The sequence below is a fragment of the Lissotriton vulgaris genome, chromosome 1_2 (genome assembly GCF_964263255.1).
Source record: "Lissotriton vulgaris chromosome 1_2, aLisVul1.2, whole genome shotgun sequence".
NCBI lineage: Eukaryota > Metazoa > Chordata > Amphibia > Caudata > Salamandridae > Lissotriton > Lissotriton vulgaris.
The window spans coordinates 333,029,667-333,053,482 of NC_141686.1; positions in this window are offsets into that span (position 1 = coordinate 333,029,667).

The window sequence follows — 23,816 nt, forward strand, 5'->3', positions numbered from 1 at the left end:
AAAAAGTACATCAATGAGCCTAACTGGGTTGAAGAAGTCTGCACCCTCATCACATATGAAAATGGTCCAGACCACCATTAAAAGCATGTTTTGGTCGGAGACGCCATTGGAACGCAACCACCCAACGGCATGTCTTTATAATGCAATGCTGGCTAAAATGTTAGCGCTGGACCGTCTCCCTTTTTCTTTCGTGGAAGGGGTGGGTTTTCTAGAATTTGTGGCAACAGTCTGCCCTAAATGGAAGGTTCCTAGCCGTCCTATTTCGCCAGAGTTGTGGTTCCAGCACTAAATCAAGATGTGCTGGAGGTGATTGGGGCAGCTTTTCAGAAGAGTGTTGTTCACACTATCCACCTGACAACAGACATGTGGACCAGTTGCCAAGCCGTTGATTACATGTGCATCACTGCACGCTGGGTCTCTTTTGTGGGGGTTAGAGACAAGATAGATGCAGGTGGTCACAGTGCCACAATTTTTCAAGCTACTCAGAAACATGCAACAGTAGCCATGTTTGCCATGGAGAAATCTCATACTGCGGTAAACATTTTGGAGAAGTTTAACAGTAAGGTCTTTGAATGGCTGCATCCAAGAAAGCGCATGATTGGTTATGTTTCCACGGATAATGGCAGTAATATAGTTAGGGCCATGTCTGATGGTGGCTATTTCAGAGTGCCGTGTTTGGCGCACAGTATTAACATTGTTGTTCAAGATTTCTTGAAAAAAGAAAACACAGTATGTAAGTTACTGACCACCTGCCGAAGAATCTGCACACATATTAGCCATTCTTTTAAGGCCCAGAAGTGCTGAGGATCATTCAATGTGTCCGTAGAGTGCTAGTCAGAGGACTCATCCAGGAGGTGGCAACATGTTTTAACTCAACCTTCTACATGCTTGAGCATCTGTTTGAGCAGTGCTTGGTAATCAATGAGTATGTCTTTAACACACAGGGTGCTTCTAAGAAAGACATGAGGCTAGAGGTGGAGGAGTGGCACATAGTTAAAAGCCTGACAGACATGCTTCATCCTTTTGAGGTCTTCACGTGTGAATTCAGCAGGGAGGACTGTACTTTGGACAAAGCTATCCCATTGTTGTGCATCGTAGAGCACCAACTGAAGGCGGTGTCTTCAACATTCAAAGATGATGCTGATAAGCAAGACGCATATCAGTTGGCGGAGAGCTTATTAACCCGCGTACTTGACAATGCAAGGCTTAAAGGAATACATTGTGAACAACATTACATTTGTGCCAGTATTCTGGATCCACGGTACAAAAAGGCACTGGCCAGCAATACGTTCCTTCCTTTTAATGAAGCAGATGTTTCAAAGTACAAACATTGGCTAGCTCTGTCAGCCACTCGGTTAGAAAAAGAGGCAGGAAATTGAAGGAACCGCCACAAGTACTGCTGAATCAGCAGTCCATCCGTCGTCAAGGTCCACTTCTGTGACTGAAGGCAGTCACTTTCCCTCAGAGCCGTTACCGACACCAGCAGCCGTATCATCATCCTCATCTGCACCAGGCCCAGCCATAATATTGTCGGAAGCGGATTGGATAACTCATCAATTGTTTGCTCGTTCCAGTGTTGATGCAAAGGCCTCAGATGGTACGCAAAGTGGAGCACCCCTGCAAGAACTTGAGTGGATGGTGCAGGCCTATCTGGATGACCCAACAGAGGTCTTCATTGATCATAACCCATTGCTGTATTGGTATTGGAAAAGGGGTCAATGGCCACTGATCACTAAGCTGGCTCTAAATTATTTATCTTGCCCTATCGCAAGTGTGTCTTCTGAACGTGTTTTCAGTGCTGCTGGTGCCATTGTAGCTTCAAAAAGGACCTGCGTTTCCCCCAAAGATGTGGAGAGGTTAACAATGATCAAGATGAATCAGCACTTCACACCACCAGATTGCAAAATACGTGAATCCACACAGGAAGAAGAGAACACCGACTTAGGTGATGGAAGTTCTTCTCTGTTAGCTGACCTACTCCCGTTTCAATCCACAGAGTTTGAGGACGAGCTCTACTTACCTGACACCTAGGCCTGAAATACCTATTTTCTTTTTTTCGTCTTTTATTCACTTTTATTCCTGTCTGTAGTTCTTTGTTTTGCAACTTTTACCACAACGAAACTCTAATCACAACAAATTCATCAGCAACACTGTCTTTGTCTTATTTCCTTATTGAAGGTGCCGCTGTCTACATTCCTGAAGTACACAAGTTCACACAACTCAGTCATGCTCCTCTAACCTCTTCCTCCAGACTCCCCCTATCCATTTCCCTCAAGGCAGATGGCTGGATTACGCAGAATCAAGAAACTGTCGCTTCGTAGACGAGTCCCCTCAAAAGAAGTGGGACTGGAATTACTGACTATGCTGACTGTTACTTCTGAAATTGGCACACGAGAGGCTGCCCTGTGGCCCTTCAGATGCTGACAAAAAATGAAACAGGTAATGTATGAATGAATGGTGAGATGGCATGCACTGGACAACAAAGGCTGTCTGGCTCTGATGAAAGCAATTGCTGTTTGTTTGTCGTGCATGAAATGACATATATGTGTTCTGTTATTATGTAATCTTTTACACACTAAATGTAACTGAAGTCTATCTGTTTTCACCTTGTTTAATACAAATTGTACTTCTACTGCAGGGGCAACTACGTTGTATTTTTTAATATGGAAAATGTCCTTGGGCTCACTGTGTGTAGACTGTGACTGCATGAACAACATTGAGTTTGCCAATACCATGATGATGATGATGAGCCTTGATGATCAAAGTTACATAATATCTGTACAGTCACTCACTGGGATGGAGGGATCATCATCGTTGGTTTACGGAAGAACTATGGCCATTCCGTGAGTAGCAAACAGGTAAACAAGTCAACAACAACCACAGCAGAACTACATGTCTGTCTAGTCTGTGTCAAGAGGTATGCTACAAGGAGGTTGGTTAACTCAGTGGTGCCTGCTTTTACAGTCTACATGGCCATGGCCTGCTGTGTGCTAATTCATATCCTGGAAACAGAGACTCAGAGTAGGCACTTTAGAAATGATGCATGTATGTAATACTGTCGCCTCTGAAAGTGAAAGTGTTATTTTTGGACTACACACTGTACCTAATATTTTTCCTCCGGGGTGTCTTAATATCCATTCCCTTTCTGAATTTCCATCGACAATTACAATCCGGCACTTACCCTGTGCGTTGGGAAACACATTACTTACTATAGCAATTCGCAATTCCGCATCCGCCAGGCAGGCAGTGGACCATGTGGTGACCAAGATTGATCGACGGAGTGCCCAATGGAATGGAGGAGTACCGCGAAAAAGAGGAATAGCTGGATGCATGCAACTTCCCAATTTGACCAGAGATATGCAAGTGAAATTGAGTAATTCTTGCTGCCCTGTGTTGTCTAATTGTTTAGTATTAGTTAGTATATTGTAGTATAAGTATTACTACTTTTCATTAACCTAACCGTCCACTTAGCAAACAACTTCATGCATGCACTTCCTTTAAGTCCCTTAAAAGATTTGGAAATGGTCCTTTCATATATTTGTTTTTCGTCTTTTGTTGTTTCTCCATGCTGTGTTTTCTTTTTCTCTCTCCGAAAAACTTTCCCAAAAACCCCCATTCCCATCCATTTTTCAAACTCTAACCCTCTTCCCCCGGGCTGTGTGGTTTTAATTGAGGTGTGTGAGTAAATGACAGCAATAATTCCACATGCTTGCTGGGGAGGATAAGGTCTAAACAACAGAAAATCAATTTAAAGGCAGGTGAAGGAATCTGTGGATATATTCGTATTCTGCTTGAAACACACCCTTGAGTATTTGCAAATCATTTCAGAATTTCATGTCCTCTATCGAGTAGATTCATCAACAACAACCTCCTCTTACATGTGACAAAAGTTTACACTGCTGTAGTACTAGTTCTTGTAGTAGCCTTAATCCACGCAACTACTAGTTAACTAAACTTTTGATTGAATACTTTAGCATTGTTTAGGCTACAATTTAATTTATGGCACTCTTCTTGTGTACTGTACTATCGTAATGTTCTAACGCTCCTCTCAGGCCACTCAATGTCTCATTTCCTTTTTTTCATATGCTGCTACTGCCAGTGTGTACCACTTCTACTACCACCACAACAATGCCATTTCATCCATCCAGGATTCCATTGCCAACCTTAGTCGCCATGCAGCCATGCAGCCAGCCCTGTGTCAAGCCCTATTCTTAAACCCTAATGACAGGTAAGATAAGCATTTTGTGGAAAGAAGAATAAAGAAGAAGAAGGAGAGGAGAGACTGACGCTAGTAATAGTAAAGTAGTAGGACAATTGAATTCACTAACTCTGTCAGTGGCACTTTAGTAGAAAAATGGGCTATTACTTAGACAATTAGAATCAAGCAGTCAGTTAAGTTTCAGGAAAACAAACGTACAGTTGAGTTAACCCCACCCTGCCTCCTCCACAAAACATAAAACGCGTATGCTATGTTTAAGTAGAAAATAAATCATTATTTTGTCCCTAACAAAAATAAACTATCCTGCAAGACCCTACCCACCCCCCTCCCTAAACCCAACCAATGTCCATGAAATCAAAAGTCCAAAAACCTGAACGCCCAATTTCAACCCCCCAAAAGTCTTTAAAAAAGGTGCAAGGGACAGTCTCTCTCCATGATCTACTTCCACCGGCGGTGTCCTGTGGCCAGGTAGTCGCGGAGCTCTCGACAGAGGGCCTTGAGCAGGGCTTTCTGCCTCAACAGTTGGGCCACCTGCTGCTCAGGGCAGGCCACTCGCAGGGACAAACGGTGCATTCTTGCAGGCACTGTGGGGGGCAGCTGTTGTTGTCGCTGCTCGGCGGCGGTGGGTGGCTGCCAGACCAGGTACCATACCGCTGGAGGAATGCGCTGACAGTATGACCCAGGGGCAGCAGAGGAGGATGCAGCTGTTGTCGATGTCGACAGTCATTCCTCCTCCTCCTGGGCCACCAGCCGCCGATATTTGGCGACAAATGCCTGGCCCGGATAGCCAACTCCTTCCAAGATAGTTTAGAAGAAGGAGTATCTAGATGAAGAAAAAGAAAAATACTGTAACTAAGTCCAATACTCTTTAAGATTAACACAAAATAATTCAACAGAACGTTGTGCCACAGTAGCACTAACAACTTTCAAGCACAATACATTACATTTGTGTGGCATGTATCTATCAAACCTCCAACTTCGTCTGCCTCTCCTTTAACATTAGTGGGAGTTTCAGGATTTCTACTAGTACTATATGGACTCACTACACTAGACCCAGACAGTACACCAGTCTTCTTCTCTCTTTTGTAGTGAAATTATTACGTAAACTTGTGGAAGTCGGCATAATGCCAGCGCAGTCAGCTTGCACCCAAGAAAAACAGAGGCAAGCCATGATGACGCAGACTTGTGTTACTGTTACCAGTCCAGTACATGCAGGTGGTGAAGCTCTTACTTTTCTATTATGTGTGGCACTGGCCATACTATGTTACAAGGGCTACTGCTCAATTAATTTAACTTTCACCCTGCCCTGCCCCTGACTACTACAAATGGAAAATGAAGAAGATAATATGATCATCTATCCCTTCACAGGATATTTGCTAATATAGGATGAATTTACATGGTTTGTTTTTATTGATTGATTGAGTGAACACCGATAGGCCACACATGAATTAGAGAGTTGAAAAAAAATTATTAACAGATGTAGTGAGTGGTCCCTGTAATCGCCGGAGGCAGGTACTGAGTTGTGACTTGACTTGATAATGTGAACTATACAATAGATACATAATATATGCTGTGCTTGAAATAACTGTAAATCAAGGGAGTATTCTGAATAATTACAACTTCTACTTTCCTTGGCTTTGCTACTCTGACACGGACGTGCGGTGTTGCATGCTCTTCAAAGTAACACTCTTAGTCTTCATCCAGTGACAGTCTACTCTGTCTACTCTACATACTCCTAAGCTATCTATGAGGAAGATACCATCCAGGCATCCATCCATTCAAAGTAAATGTCAATCATTCTTCTTAATGGACAACCCTTACTTTTTCCCAACAAAAAACACAATTTTTATTTGTTTTTTGAAAGCCGCCAGCCATGCATCCGTGCTTGACTTGCATTTGAATTTGCATCAAATGATATATTGCGCACACATACATTTTCTGTTTCGCCCACCCAGGCAGTCCTTTTTTCTTTCCCCTTCCACCCATCCTTGCTTCAGCCTTCAACCCGCCATGCATCAGATTCACAGCCAACTGTGCCTGCATTCAAAAACATGTATCATTCTTTGCCAGTCATTAATTTAACTCGCTCGTCCTTCCTTACACCCTTCTTTCCCTTTTCGCTCATCCCATCCATCAAGTTCATCTCTGCTCTGACTTGGCATCTCGATAAAACTTTCACAGCTGAGTTGAAGTCAAATTTAGAGGAGGCAATTGGTTACTCGTCAACGCCTGCCGCTAATGCTATTGCTAATGCGAAGTCAAGGGTGACTGTCTTCAGTTCTAAGTTCTACCTGGTTGACAAAAACTTAGCTCTAAATTTGTAAGTCTTCTTAACTTACTTACTTGTACTGTACAACATATATACCCCTGCAGCGAGCCTACTCTGCAATCTCAATAAGGAAGGAATATATTAGCTTAAGCTTACCACTGCCCGCCACCACCATGGCATCCCCCACAGCAGTTCCTGCTGGCACCGCATCCGCCCCTGGAGTGACCGCCTCCGCGCTGGCCCCGGCACTGGTGTTGGCTGTGCCGATGGTGTTACGCCTAGAAAATACACGTGAAATTTTTAGATGCCATACCACACATTTCCTATTTTGTCTAGGAATGAAAAAATATGTTACCATAAACAAATTTAAATATTTGTGACTCTCTAATCTAAACTAAAAATTCCCCTTTCGGAAGGGTAGGGTGTTTACTTTTTGATGAATGCTTGCTTTTTAACATGCACCATTTTTCTCATTACAGACAGAAGCTTCCCTTCTATGAACAAGAGCAATATGTTATGTTAATCATCCTCATCACCACCCGTACTTTAAGTTCCAACCAGGTGAGGGGTCTCCCAAAATTAATGTGTAAAATCAGCCACTGTTCAGTTTGAAAGACTTCACGTTTACCTTATATGAATGAATTTGATTGTATTACATGTTTTTATATAATGCAAGATTGAAATGTAATGTACTGACTACTGAGTACACACAGAGCTAGTTGTTTTACTTTTAATAAAGCTTTAAAACTTACATAGACTCTGTGGTTTTTTGGTCATGAGTGAGTGAGCGTAAGTGTTTGCAATTTGCAAGCATGATTCCGTGACTCTGAAAGGTCTGAAGTGGACTCTGACTCCGTAGTCTTATGTTCTGGATTGTATAATCATTGGGGATCATCACTGCATTTGGGAGCTAAATAATGACTCTGACACACTAGCTAGTCTCAGTATAAGGAGATTGGGGGTTCAACTTCTGTTATGACTGAGGTATGTGGAAACTGGAAAGTCTAACTGCGCCTATTATCACCAATGCTCTATTTCTTGTCCATAGTTCTGTATGTGCAGAATAGTCCCTGCAACAGTAGTAGTATGTCCTCATATCAAATCAAAAAGTAAACTAGTATCTTATTCTTGGTGGCGACTGACATTTTATTGTTGGGAATTGTTAAAGCACAAACATTAAGAAGACTTCAATAGACATCATGGACAACCCAGAGGACTGCAATCAGTGCCTAGAGCTATTGCTGAATAGGAGTTTTGTTTAACACCTTTTGCCAACTATGCAAGCTTAGCTAGCTACACAGACAGACTAATAATAATAATCTAGTAGTAGCACAGAGAGTCATAGTAGAGGCAGGATAAGAATATAGAAACAGTCTACAGGAAGATCAAATACGATTAAGAAAAAAATAGATTTATGAGGAACGTTTGGAATAAATAGATGCTGTTAAAGATAGGGATGTATAATTATGAATATTACCAGGAACACTTACTGGGGCCAGCAGAGGAGCACTCGGCGGACCAATCCTGGCCTTCCTGTTCTGCCGGTGCCGCTACCTCCTCCGTCCTCTTGCCCCTGGGGGAAGCTGATGTACAACATGAATGAAATACACAAACATGGATGATTGTTGTCAGCCAAATCAAACATTTCAAAAATACAATACCAAATTATTTTCGGGAAATAGACAACAATTGCCCTAAATTTATTGACCTATCTGATGTGGTCTACCGGGATATTAGTATTGCTGGATTCGCGGACCATCTACTTGGAAAGTTATGTAACTCACTAAACCAACTACAAAAAGGTTCTACTAGGACTGGCAGGCAGCACTCCGCAGCACGCGAAGTGACAGACACAGTCTGTCATGATTGCAGACCACTAAAAAGTTTCCTACTAAATAAACAGTCATAATATACTCAAACTATCAATCCACCACCACTATCTCTTCTTAGTGGCAGCAGGAGTACAAAGGAAGGACTGGACGTGAGTCTCTATTGTCTAGCATTACGCAGTTCTGTAAAGTACACTCATACATAATCACTCAGGCCAAATGAGCACAAATTTGAAAACAAGTAAGCATAGTAGCACCGCCAGTGAGCAGGCGAGCACCGGCAATCAAGGAAGCTTTTGAAACATAATTTACCTGCAATGTAATCTCTAGTGTCTAGCATTACGCACTTCTGTAAAGTACACTCATACATAATCACCCAGGCCAAATGAGCAGAAAATTGAACACAAGTAAGCATAGTAGCAGCACCAGTGAGCAGGCAAGCACCTGCAATCACGGAAGTTTTTGAAACATAATTTACCTGCAATGTAAGTGACTGCATTCTTGCTCTTCCGAAAAAACAAATATTTGCAATATCATAACACAGAGCAGGAGAAAACAAAGTAGTGATCAAACAGCTACTAGTACTCACCAAGCCCAGGGATCCCACACCAAGCAGGTCGAGCAGGTTGTGTTCCCGGCCCAGGATGTCCGACCACTGGTGCGTCGCCTGGTTGTAGGTGAGCCGGACCCCAGACTCCTAATACATGGCCCGGCACACCTTCCCCCATTGTGGTAAATAAAGTATTACCCTGTCATCATTTCTATACTTAAACAAAGGGTCATTAAATGAGAGGCAGAGTCCGTGGTGTCCGATTCAAAAGGGCTTTATTTCAACAACTCGAGTTAGGGGAGAATCGGTTCCATCACCACTAAGGTTCAGGAAGGGTCTTCTAAACTTTATTCACAGAGTACAATATTTATACATTCAATTTCGCACATAGGGAGGAGCGCTCCAGGCAGAGCAAGAGAAAGAGAGATAAGAGCATGTGGGCGTGCATGAGGGTGTACATGTGGGCGTTCACTTGAGGAGTCATAGGTGAGTCATAGGTGGGTGGGTGCATGGAGGGGGGTTGCATGGCCAGCTGGAACTTTGCCCTACTTGTGTGCGCAACTTGATCATGACGTGCAACTGACGTGTAACTGGGGGGAGCTGACTTTCGGTCTGGTAGGGAGGCCTTCAGTGTCAGGGCGACCAGCACGTCTGGTATTATCTGATATCTTATGTCCGGGGATGTATTATCTGAAGCAAAGGTCGCTCTTCACCAAGAGCCGGTGTGGGCATATATTTCTTCGTTCATTTGCGTGAGGGCTTTGAGTTTTCTATGGATGTGAGCTCTGCAAGTCACTTAAACGGAGACAGAAAGGCTAAGCCCTATCTCTGCAGACGGGTTCTGTTTACCTTCTTCACCAGGCAGGAATGTGATTCTGTATAGCAAGTAGATAACTGTGTGCAAAATACTGTCTTGGCACCCCGGGCAAAAGTATGCAAAAGGTCAGGGATACGTAGCTGCAGCCCTCAGAGTGTCTGGAGGCATGAAACCTTAATTCGGGTCCTGGCTCAGGCTGAGCCACAAAATGGGTTCATCTCGATACATTAAATGTGCACATTGCAAACACATGGGCCACATGGGCCTCAGTGCAGAATTAACGTTTCTTATATGAAAGACTTGGTAACTGGCATCCTAATGTGGGACGCAAATGCAGAGGCCTCATTATTCAGGCCACAGAGGGAAAATGCATGGGTGACATGCACATACACTAAAAGTTGGGGTACACGCAGGGGACATATTGGCCATGTAAAATTTCCTTTTCCTCATTCCCTTCTTGTCCCTACTGTACCCTTCAGGATACATCTATATTCATGAGACCGTATATCTGATCATACAGCATCATTTGTTCATCTTTGATCCTTTGTATACGTGGATGGGGAATACAGGCAGTCGCACACAGGCCGCAAATGGCCGGGCCACACTGCAGACAGAGACAGCAGCCGAATATCATAAGCAATATCATTCCTAGGAATGACAACACTTTCCATCCCCATGCCGATATTACACCCCAGAGCCAACTGGACCAAGTCCATGTGCTTGGGTCTTGATGTATATCATGAGCAATCTTGTGGAGCCTTGTTATTGCTGCGTACACAGATGGCGCGTTATTCGGAATGAAAACGCAGCAACTGGAGCTGATCACTCTACAAGCCCCGCCCCTATCTGCCAGGATGACGTCAAGAACAAGACGGTTCTGAAGAACAACAAGTCTCATGGCAGACTGTTCCTGGGTCAAGTTCGCCAGAGCAGATGCAGTCTCATTCACTACTGCTTCTAGAGTTCTTGTTAACCTGCGTATGAGTTTAATGTTTTGGACTGGACCTATGAAGAAAAAGAATCCTCTGTTGAAATCTGTATATTGCTCCCAGGCTGTCTCAGTCTGATCAATCACTGAGGAATCGGTCTCTCTCCTGTGTCTAACATGCTCTAGTCGTGAATCTCGATGATAATAGGATGGGGCCAGAAAGACGGGTGGCAGCAGGAACGCTATATAGCATGTCCCACTCCAGTCTAAGGGCAGATGTACATAGGCTGTCTGACCGCAAATGAAATAGGTATGGCGAGATGCTTTGAAAGAGAACTTTCCTTTATCATTAAACTCTACTACAGCATTACACTCGCTGTGTCCCATATGTACTGATCCTTTCTTTCTAACGCACAAATCACCTTTTACTGGTAGGACTGAAATAGTCGTTGGACCTGCATTTTGCATGGGCTGAACATTTAGCATTATAAAGTTAAGGGAAGCATTTCCTTGCTCGTACTCTTCATTTTCTAGATCAGTCCCCTTCCTTTGGGGGAGGCCGTCTTCGTCTGGAAAACATACCTCATTCATTACTTTATTCAAGTTTCCCCATATCCAGTCACCCTTGTAAACTGTGGACTTTCTGTCTAACGATGACATTAAGGCAAACCATGCTCTGCACGAACCATTGTGGGAGAACGGAAAAGGGACGAAGGGCAGAACTCCCTTCATCTTCTGATAAGGTGGGAGTCGGCCACATACCCAGCAATCTGTCGCATTGCTGGTCTGATGAGAACGGTGCAACATTCGAATAAAAGTATTGTTGCGCAGGGCCAGTCGATATGACAGTTCATGGGGTGGCAGATCACTAAATGTATGCTCTACGGTGCCATTAATGGAAGAGTGTATATGTGAGGCAATAGGAGGAAAGAAAACATGTAGTATTAAGCTGATACAGATTATAGTGATGCACAGAAGAGACAGAAGAATCAAAGATACTATACATCTACTACGTAATATCTTGCAGTATTTTTCTTTCATTTTGCTCTTTTTACTATTATTGTACGCGATCTTATGCATGTCAGAAATCTTGTTTAACCGATTCACCACCTAGTGGACTTAAATGATCAAACGTCGTCTGGCTTTCTAGATCGTAATTTGGACCTGTACTCTTGCTGTGGAGTCTTTTCTAGTAAAGGGGGCTCAAAGTCTGTAATGTCTTTTTTCTTTACCAAAGTTCCAGAGTCTCCAAAGTACTTTTTACAATGATGGGCATGAAGCCACCCTTTTCTCCCTTCGACTTTGATGGCTGTCCTCGTTGTTAGTAACACTTACTTCGGCGCCTTCCAACGCGGCTCAAGGGGGCTTGATCGATCAAAATTCCGGACGAGCACATAGTCCCCTGGGACTATGGCGTGCTCTTTGACCTGGGTGTTGTCAGGGAAGGCGGCGGCAACCTGTGAACGACAAGAGAGTAGTGCAGACATCAAGGAAGCCAGGTAATCTGTAAGCATGTTACTGTCAACATCAGTTATTTTCTTAGGCATAGGCGTACCCCACATATTCGGCGGTCTACCGAAAACCACTTCATATGGTGATAGGCCTGTTCTGGAATGGGCTACCATACACATGTAAAAGAGGGCAACCGGCAAGGCTACCATCCAATCCACGCCTTTTTCTGCACAGATCTTTGCTAATTTCGTCTTTATTGTCTGATTATGTCTTTCTACAAGGCCTGCTGCTTCAGGGTGTCGTACACAATGGAACTTCCAGGTATATCCTAACAGAAGTGACACTTGTTTCATTAATTCAGAAGAAAAAGGCTGACCATTGTCTGAGTAAACGACACGGGGCAATCCGTATCTAGGGAAGAATTCGCGCACCAATTGCCTGGCGGTTGTCACAGCAGTATAATCTGGAACTGGATACGCTTCTGTCCATCTAGTTAGTGCACACACAACTACCAGGACATACTTGTAACCTCTACATCTGTTCATTTGGATATAATCCATCTGGAGGACCTCAAAAGGGTGGTCAGGAGGATGGAATCCGCCTTGTTCCACCGGGATGCCTTTACCTGGATTGAACTGGCAACAGATCATACATGTTCTTACTTTTTGTTTCGCTGCTGCACGCAGGTGCTTGTTAAACCAGATATTGTGTAAGCTGTCTATCATTGCCTTCTCTCCCAAGTGTGCTGGACTATGTGCTGTGTTTATGATCACTTGTACCATGGAATCTGGAAGATACCATGTGGCTTTGCCCTTAGTCATCCAACCTTGGTCAGTTTGGACCCCTCCTTGTTCAGTCCATTTCTTTATTTCGTCTGAAGTGGCATGTGTCTGTATGTCGAGTACATCTTGAGAAGGATCCCTGACTGTCATACTTTTTGTCAGTAATGGTACCTCTGTCTTTGTCGTGTCTGTTGGTGTCTGGGCTGTAAGTTTACCAGTTCTGTCTGCCAGGTCATTACCCTGGGAAATGGTGTCTGTAACTTTGGTGTGTGCTTTGCATTTCAGGATAGCTATGGCTGCAGGTAAATGTATTGCTTCCAACAGGGCCTGAATAAGCGGGCCGTGCTGAATTTTGGCCCCATGAGAGGTCAAAAAACCTCTCTCCCTCCATAATACTCCGAAGTCATGAACAACGCCAAAAGCATATTGTGAATCTGTATAAATGTTCACTTTCAAGTGCTTAGCTATTATGCAGGCTTGTGTCAGAGCGATGAGCTCTGCTGCTTGTGCTGACAGTATGTCTATTCTTTGTGTCTCTATGACTTCAGTGTCAGTGGTCACGGCATATGCTGCCACTAACTCTCCTGCACTCGTTCTCATGCATGATCCATCTACATAGAGTGTTAGGTCAGGGTCTGTGAATGCAATGTCTGTCAGGTCTTGTCTTGGTTTTGTCACTATATTCATGATTTCCACACAGTCATGTGGTGCGGTGTCTACTGTACTTGAGGGCAAAAGTGTAGCAGGATTGAGAATGTTACATCGTCTGATCTCTATGTGTGGCTGAAATAACGTCAGTTCATATCCTGTCAGTCTCGCTACGGTCAAGTGTTGCGTCTGTGTCCGTTCAAGAGAACTTCCACTGCATGCGGTACCTGTACTGTCAGGGGGTGTCCCAGCACTATAGAGTCACTTTGTCTTATGGCTAGGGCTGTTGCTGCAACTGATTTCAGGCACGCAGGCAGAGCCTGGGCCACTGGGTCGAGTGTACTAGAAAAATAAGCACAAGGCTTGTGCTTTCCTGCTTGATCTTGTGTGAGTACAGATAATGCTGTTCCATCTCGTTCAGTTACGAAAAGCGTAAAGGGTTTGCTGTAACAAGGAGTCGCTAAAACTGGCGCTTGACATAAGGCTCTTTTTAATTCCTCAAATGCCAAGGTGTGTTCTTGTGTCCAAGGGAGGACAGTCGAAGACGCTGCCTCCTGTGTTGTCAACTGTATGAGTGGTTTGGCTAGATAGGCATACTGGGGAATCCACTGCCTGCAGTATGAAGTGAGGCCAATGAAGGCCCGTACTTCCTTTTGTGTCTTGGGCTGTGAAAGGTTAGAAATTAACTGAATACGTTCTTGTGTCAGCTGTCTACCCCTCTTGGACAGCAGGTGTCCAAGGTACACCACTTGCTGTGCACAGAATTGTAACTTTGAAGGGGACACTTTGTGCCCCTTGTCTGCCAGAAAGTGTAAAACCGTCAGTGATGCATTTTCACATTCTGTTTCTGAACGTGCTGTAATTAGGATGTCGTCTACGTACTGGAGCAGTGCAGTGTTGGTAGGCATATTAATACTGTCCAGCTGTCATTTTAATGCTTGACTGTAAATGCTAGGACTCTCTGTAAAACCTTGTGTTGCTCTCGTAAATTTAAAACTGCGTCCTTTTAAACTGAATCCGAAAAGATATTGGCTGTCTGGATGAATTGGAACGCTAAAGAAAGCATTCTTCAAGTCAATGACTGTAAAGAACGTTGCTTCGGAATCAATAGCAGTCAGTAATGAAGAAATGTCTGGGACTACTGGGTACTGTGGAACTACACATTTGTTCAATTCTCGAAGGTCAACAACTAGTCTGTAAACTGGTGTTGCATTAGGGTCTGATCGTTTAAGGATAGGAATAACAGGCGAGTTACATACATTCGAGTCAGTCTCCAGTACCACCCCTTGTGCAATGAGTTCGTCAACAATTTTTAATAAGGCCACTTCGGCCTCAGGTGGTATTCTGTATTGTCGTATACGTGGTAGTACTACTCCTGCTTTGAGAGTGACACGGTGTGGTGTTATGTCCATGTAACCTACGTCAGTCGGACCTTGTGCCCATAGGTGCTTTGGCACATTCTGGAGTCTGTGGTCAAAATCTGTCAACACATAATGTCCTTTGAAATCGCGTAAGAAAAGTCGCACTCCTTCCGGAGAACAACAGATAACTGCTCCTAGTTCTTTTAATGTCTTTATACCAAGTAAGTTTTCTGGACATGATTTAGTAAGTAGCAAGTCTGTGGTACGCGACAATGGACCAACCCCCAGAGAGACTGGTTTCGATACTTCATTAACAATAGGCTTTCCTGAAAATCCCAGGGAAACATTCTGTGAGCCCGAGAGGGGTGCCCCTGGAACCTCGTCATGGCTGATGGTAGTTCTGCTCGCCCCTGTGTCAATCAGAAACTTTCTGTCCTGTCCCAATACACGACTATGTACATAGGGACCCTCTTGATCTACAGGAACCTCAATAAGGGGCAAGCCAACTTCCCTCTCAAGGCTGTTTCATGAGTACGATTGGTATTCTGGATAGTCTGACTGTGTGTACTGATACATTTGTGGTGTGGCATGAACAGGCGGTGGTGGGGGTGGAAAAGTCGCTACTGTCTGTTGTGAACTCTGTTGGGTGCTATTTTGCCTAGGAACGTGTGGTCGCTCTTTTGTTTTGCCTGTAGCTATATTGTGTTTCAGGACAGCACATTCATTTACATAGTGACCTGGTTGATTGCAATAATTACAGTTCCCCTTGACAGGTGTCGTGCCATTTTTGCCATTTTTGTTCGTGTTTGCCGGTACCGATTGGGCAACCAGCACCTTCATTTTTGTCTCTTTCATGCGTCTCTTTTCCTGATCCTGCTCTTCTCTAATCCTGTTCTGGTGATATTGTAGCATTTGCAACATTTGCGAAGGGCTGTTTGCTTGCCAAGTACTCTCAACCTTCAGTACTCTATTCTTGATGTGGGGTAAGGAATTCTCTACTAATTTGCTCACGAAAAGATGTGGGTATGACTCGCTACTGGGCTTAAGGCCACTATTAATAGCAAAGCATTTCTCGAATCTAGAATAGAAGTCACTTGTGTCCTCGTCTGGTTTCTGTTTACAGGCTGAAATAGCATCCCAGTCTTCCTTTTTAGTAGTCAATAGTCTCGGCAAAACCTGTATTAGGAGTTCAGGTAGTTCTCTAGCTTTGTCTCCAAGACCAACCCCCGGGCCTCTATCTTTATCCTCTGTTTCCAATTCTGCCCAACTTAACTTTTTCTCTCCCACCTCCCAGTCTTTTTCCTTAAGCTTTTCATAAATACCTGCAGGCAATAGTACTTTCAATAGTTTCAGAATGTCAGCGTACGTATAATCTCCGATGCGGAGAATGTCTTTTAATTCTCGGTGAAACCCACCCGGGTCTTTATCATGGCAGGGCAGCATCTTTTTCATTTCTAGTATTTCTAATTTCGTTAAGGGGGTGTAAACATACACCCGTTGAAGCACATTGTTTGCATTTTTGATGGGATGTACCTCTCGTAGGGGGTTCTGTCTGTCTATGTATAGGTGCTTTCTGTCGTGGTGTGGGGTGGGAAGCATGCATGTCGTCAGAGAATTTAAGTACTTATGTCGTTGATCCAGGATCACATTAATTAAGTCAGTACCCAGGCCTGTCCATCTGTCTAGAAGTATGTCGTCCAGTAATTTATACAATTGACCGGGATCAGAATATTGATGCTCATACAACGTTATTAAATGTTGGACCATGTAAATACCGGCCAAACGCTGTTCGTTCGGCGGAAGGCTCAAGAAAGTTTGAGCCACTATATCATTGCTATATATATTAGAATTGGACACCCACTGGGTGGCTGACCGGGCCAATTCCATTTCGTGTGGGGTGTGAGATCGCTCATTCTTTATCCGTCGGTTCAGTGCTTTTTCAGTAGCTTGGAATAGATTTTCAAGGGAATATCTTTCTTTTATAGCAGGCCCCTGTTTACGGTAGTCGAGGCACTTGGGCCTGTCAAACTGTCGTGCCTTGCCTACATAATTTATCTTGTCCTTCGCCTCGTCAGACTCTTCCGTTGATGACTCACCCTTCTCGTCAGACTCTACTTTGTGTGTTGCTAATATTTCCTTTCGTAATTTCTTTATCATACTGTCTGTCTGTCCCTGTTTATCATGCCGACCGGCATCTATGTTATCACTCCATTCTATCAGACCAGGCTTTACATCCCCGTCTCCTTCGTCTTGTTCCCTGATCAGGCAGTTAATAATAAAACGGAGGTTGTAGTTCTTAACCCCCACCTTTCTGTGTTGCATGGCCTGTGCTATACACTCGGGTCCCTCCCCCGTCCTAATGAAACTGTATATTTTATCTAGGTGGTCTTTCATATCTGGTAGTTTGTCCAAATATTCGACGGCCTGTCTTAGTCTTAGTGAAATCACGAGCATTGAGCCCTTTCCTGGTTCTGGATTATATATACAGTGAGGGATTGTTACATCTACAGTCGGCCCCCCTCCCCCTACGGCCCCGGGCACATGGTCGTCTTTCACGAGCTGCTGGAGCTGTTCGAGCTGATCTGCTGATGGGGGCGGAGGGAAATCTGCGTTTACGTAGTCCGGTGCGGGCTCCTCTAGATAGGAGGAAATAAACGCCTCAGATGCTGTTGGCTTTATTCTACGTACTCTATAGGGTACAGGTGGTGGCGTTCGCGACCTACGGGGTGTTTCTGAGGGGGTCACTCTAGCTAGTTCTTCTGAAAGGACGAGATAAATACCAGTAACTACGGCATTTCTTTCTCTATCAGCCTGTTCTGCCTTGACCCGTTCCCCCTCCTCCCGCAGTTCTTTTTCTTTGGCTTTTTCCGCTGCTTGTTTACTTCTCTCTGCTTGGTGGAATTCCTTCTCTGATCTCCTATGTGACTCTTTGCGCCATAACTCAATGGCATCTTTCTGAGAGGGTCTTGCTTTCTTTTTCCATAGCGCTTCCTCTACTCTCATAATACATTCAGAATCCCACGTTCCCGAGATAGGCCATCTGAACTTCTCCTCTAAATCCTTCGTGTAATCTACCCATAGTTCTAAATACAATACGGCATCTAGTCCGTGCTTATTATACATGTAATGACCAGGTGTGTCTCTAGGCGGGATGTTAACTGGCTCTTCTAGTATGCCTTTTCTGGTCCCTATCTGACGTAATTTCGAAAACAGTGGCATGTTGAAACCAACTTAATGAAAAACACAATAAACACAAAAATACTCTGACTGAAACAATCATTCACACTACAACACTAAAACATTAAAACAGATACAGATTAACCTGATACATGGAGTTAAACATGTACTTGAAAACAGTTAACTTTATGCACTGGAATACAGCACAACCATACCGGTCTCTTAAAGAGACACGTCTTTACCGTGTCCACGTTTACCGTGAACCCGTCTTTACCGTGTTCGTGTGAACGGACACGTCTTTACCGAGTTCATATAAATGAACCCGTCTTGAACTTTATGCGTTCCCAATAGTGGTACTCACCGGGAAGCAGAACTTGAAGGCCTCGGAAACTTGATACTGCGCATGCGCCGCGGAACAGGTGGACCTCTGGAAACCTCGGATCTTGCTCTCTCACGGGTTGGGCTCTGGTTGGGATGATCCGCGATCCTCACCGCCTCGTGTGGATGCCTGGTCGCAGTCCGTCTCCTCTGTGGGCCTGAGGGAGTAAGCAGGAAGTCCCGCTGGCGTGCACTTTGAAGTCCGTCACGGCTGTAGAAGGGGGTAAGGGCTGGACCTACATCTCCGGCGCGTGGGGAAGGGGATTTGTACCTGTTCGGGCGCCAGATTTATGTGGTAAATAAAGTATTACCCTGTCATAATTTCTATACTTAAACAAAGGGTCATTAAATGAGAGGCAGAGTCCGTGGTGTCCGATTCAAAAGGGCTTTATTTCAATAACTCGAGTTAGGGGAGAATCGGTTCCATCACCACTAAGGTCGTTCAGGAAGGGTCTTCTAAACTTTATTCACAGAGTACAATATTTATACATTCAATTTCGCACATAGGGAGGAGCGCTCCAGGCAGAGCAAGAGAAAGAGAGATAAGAGCATGTGGGCGTGCATGAGGGTGTACATGTGGGCGTTCACTTGAGGAGTCATAGGTGGGTGGGTGCATGGAGGGGGTTGCATGGCCAGCTGGAACTTTGCCCTACTTGTGTGCGCAACTTGATCATGACGTGCAACTGACTTGTAACTGGGGGGAGCTGACTTTCGGTCTGGTAGGGAGGCCTTCAGTGTCAGGGCGACCAGCACGTCTGGTATTATCTGATATCTTATGTCCGGGGATGTATTATCTGAAGCAAAGGTCGCTCTTCACCAAGAGCCGGTGTGGGTATATATTTCTTCATTCATTTGCGTGAGGGCTTTGAGTTTTCTATGGATGTGAGCTCTGCAAGTCACTTAAACGGAGACAGAAAGGCTAGGCCCTATCTCTGCAGACGGGTTCTGTTTACCTTCTTCACCAGGCAGGAATGTGATTCTGTAGAGCAAGCAGATAACTGTGTGCAAAATACTGTCTTGGCACCCCGGGCTGGGCCCCTCTCGGCTTAGACAAAAGTATGCAAAAGGTCAGGGATACGTAGCTGCAGCCCTCAGAGTGTCTGGAGGCATGAAACCTTAATTCGGGTCCTGGCTCAGGCTGAGCCACAAAATGGGTTCATCTCGATACATTAAATGTGCACATTGCAAACACATGGGCCACATGAGCCTCAGTGCAGAATTAACGTTTCTTATATGAAAGAGTTGGTAACTGGCATCCTAATGTGGGACGCAAATGCAGAGGCCTCATTATTCAGGCCACAGAGGGAAAATGCATGGGTGACATGCACATACACTAAACGTTGGGGTACACGCAGGGGACATATTGGCCATGTAAAATTTCCTTTTCCTCACCATAGCTGGCAACGCTCCCGGAGCGCGTACCTGGTACCAGGCCTGCCGCCTGCTGTGACGGTCTTGGGGAGGTGGCGCTGGACAAAGAAAACCAGTGCGGCCACCTCCACCACGCTGAAGATCTCCCGGGCAGTTACTGCCTCCCCCCTTAAGTGCCCGCAAGGGAGCCGGCTACGGGGTGCCGGGCCCCTTCCCCTTAAGGTTTTTGCCGGCTCTCTTTGCCATCATGATCCTGGGCAATTAAAGGAAAATAAAATAGGAAAGAATAGCTAAAGTAAGTAAAAGAAAAGAGAGTTTAAATAGTAGTTTTAAAGTAACCAAAAGCAGAATAAAACCCAAAATATAGATGTAGAAAAATAAAGAGATAGATAATTAGTAAAAAAGATTTTAAAAAAAAGTTCAAACAAACAAAGGATTACAAAGATTAAAGGAGGATTGAAAAAGCATGCCCAGAACCATAGCAATGAATGAAAATCAACATGGCCGCGCCCATTGCGACCACGTTGGTAAATTTGCGCGATATTTCCCCCGCGAGCATGCAAAAACGGACGCGAACAAGCAATTGCGCACCGCACGAAGGAAATGCACAAAGTGAGCATGCAAGTAGCACCCGGAAACGGAAATACGCAATGCGAATACTGAAAACAAGATGGCCACGCCCATATACGACCGCATGGGTAACTTTGCGGTAGCCGCGCTGAAAAAAAAAAACCAGTGAACACGCAAAAATTAAAAAATCCGCAAGTTCGCACAAATTCGCGGATTTTGCGGACCGCGAATTCACTTTCGCATGAATACGTGCATCGCAAATTCGCAAATTTCACCGATAGTTAGCGTAAACTACATCTCCCAAAATCCTAGGAGAAGACTGGAAGAACACGTGGTGGCAAGTACTTTAACCCCGCCTTGGAAGTGCTGGGGGTTGTCACTCGCGAATTACGTTTGGGAGAACCTGATACCTGATTCTCCGGTACGGGTAGGCAGCTGTCTATCCTTTCGTGAGAAGCTTGCTGGTGTATCCTTCCGGGGAAGATTGTGAGGAGCAGCGTGTGAGAGCCGGCGAATCATTAAGTGACAGAGAGATCCCTCTCCGTTTAGTGCGTCTCTCACTCTTGGGCTACCTCCATTTTGAAACACCGGGAGCGGTGTTTGTTTTGGAAGCGGAACTCGTTTCGCTGCTTTTCTGCATGGGCTGAGGAATGCCCGATACTCAGTTGCGAGGAAGGTGAACTCATGGGAGGTTAATTTTCCATTGGGTGCTGTGTAGCCGTGCACTATACTTGTGAGCATCCACAGACTACAGGGGCCCTCCCTGAGTAAGCGCTTTGGTTAGTTGTGTGCTTGCCTTTTCCGGATTTCTCCTAGAGGAGCAGAGCAGCAAGGGATATCTTGCATTTTTTATTTTTACTTCAGAAAACGATTGTTACAGCACCTGGAAGAGCTTTAATTGGGATAATTTTCAAAGGATTATTCTGCTGCTAGGATTATTTATTTTATATATTTATTTATGACATTTGTTAAGCACTCAGCTACCCTCAACGGGGGTGTCCCGGCGCTGAGGACAGCGACGACGAGGAACTTAAGGTTAGCAGCTGGAGAATAGGAATGTCTTCAGTTTACTTCTGAACTGTGATTCTGATTCAGCCAGGTAAAGAGTTAAAGGCAGGGCATTCCAGAGTCTGGAAGTAACCACCACAAAAGTTCTACCACCTTTTCTAGCTCGATGGAATCGGAGGGGAGCAGGAGACAAAGGTGATTAGATCTAAGAGCACGTGATGAATGGACTAACTTCAACCTTCGTCTGAGATACCCAGGACCCTTCCCGTTCAGAGCCCTAAAGGTAAGTACCAGGGCTTTAAACTGGATTCGGGAGGATATTGGCAACCAATGAAGGTTCTTCAGGTGAGGGGAGATAGAGTGGCGGTAAGGGACCTTGCAGATCAGCCTGGTCGCAGCATTCTGAATGATCTACAACCATTGTAGGAGGTAGGCTGGCACTCCCACGTAGAGGCTGTTGGTGTAGTCCAAGTGAGAGGTAATGAGGGCATGGACTACAGTCTTCATTGAATCCATGGGCAGATAGGGGGAGATCTTTTTTATCATGCGCAGTTTGCCAAAACAGCCAGACGTCACTTTGTGAATTTGGGTCTTGTAGGATAATTCATTTTTAATTTGAACGCCCAGATTAAGCGCAACATTTAACAGGGGATGGGGGCCGGTTCAGCTCTGACGGCCACCACTCGGATCGCTGCAGGGGGGCCACTTAGTTAAAAAATAGCACCTCTGTTTTGTTGGTGTTAAGCTTCAAAGTGTTATTAGTCATCCAGGATACAATGTTGGTGAGACACGTTTTAAAGTTCTGAAGTCCGTGGTCAGAGTGGTCTCTAAAGGAAAAAATTATCTCTGTATCATCAGCATATGAGACTACACTGACTCCATGTGCCTTTATCACCTTTGCCAGGGGTGCTAAGTAGACATTAAAAAAGGAGACTAAGAGCCGACCATTGAGGGACTCCACAACTAAGGTTTTTTTTTATCTTAGGACATAAAGGGTCGACACCACACTTGCTGCGTTCTGTCCGTAAGAAATTATTTTATCTAGGCCAGAGGGGTGTCGCAAATCCCTATATTATGAAGTCTGTCCAGGAGTATGGAGTGGGAGACAGTATCGAAAGCCGCGGACAAATCGAGGAGCACCAACATGGTAACGTCTCCCACCCTATACTGCTGGACAGGATCCATAAGGTAGGGGTTCACGACACACCTTTGGCTTGGATAAAATCCTTTCTATCAGAAAGAACGCAACAAGTATGGTGCCGCCCCAACTTTTCTAAAGATAGAAAGCCCCTTGACTGTGGAGTCCCCCAGGGATCGGCTCTTAGCCCCCTTTTTTTTAACGTGTACCTTGCACCTTTGGCTGAGGTCATTGAGGCGTTTGGAGTCAGAGTGGTCTCATACGCTGATGATACACAGCTAATTTTCTCGTTTAGAGACCAATCTGACAATGTACTTCAGAATTTTAAAGCTTGTTTATCCAACATCGTAACATGGATGACCCAAAACACCTTAAAACTAAACACTGACAAGACGGAGGTGCTGTTTTTTAATCAATTAACACCTCTATCACCATCCATATGGTGGCCGTCTGAGCTGAACCCTCCTCCCTCTCCAGTGATAGTGGCCCAAAACCTTGGCTTTCAGATCGACATTGATTGTATAAAAACCACTTCCGCTTGTTTTGGCAAGTTACATATGATAAAAAGATTTCACCTTACCTCCCTGCTGATGCACTGAAGACCGTAGTGCACGCCCTTATTACCACTCACCTAGACTACTCCAATAGTCTATATACGGGTTCCCCGGCATATCTTCTTCAACGGTTGCAGACCGTTCAGAATGCTGCAGCTAGGTTGATCTGCAAAATTCCCTACCGCCACTCGATTTCCCCTCACTTAAAGAACTTGCACTAGCTCCCGATAGCCTCTCGCATCCGGTTCAAGGCCCTGGTCCTTGCCTTCAGGGCTCTGAATGGCAGGGGTCCAGGATACCTCAGAGGTAGACTGAGGTTAGTTCACTCTGCTCGCGATCTCAGATCAAACCACCTCCGCCTTCTACTCCCCCCTCGATTTCATCGGGTTACAAAAGGAGGTAGAGCCTTCGCAGTGATCACATCAAAATTGTGGAACTCGATTCCACTCAATATCTTGCTTGCTTAAATCCGAATCCCTGTTCAGTGGCAAATTGAAGACATGGCTATTTTCTGGCTACTAGTGTTGAGGTTCTTGCTTCTGCGGTCCATAGCGCCGGGACACCCCCGTTGGGGGTATCTGTGCGCTTAATAAATGTTACTAGTATAAAAATAATAATTGTGTATATAGATGATATTCTTGTATACTGCACTTCCATGGAAGCACATATTCCTCATTTTCGGCCGTCCTGGAAAGGCTACAGTAATACTCATTATATGCGAAAATAGAGAAATGCTTCTTTCACACTTCGGAAGGAGAGTTCCTG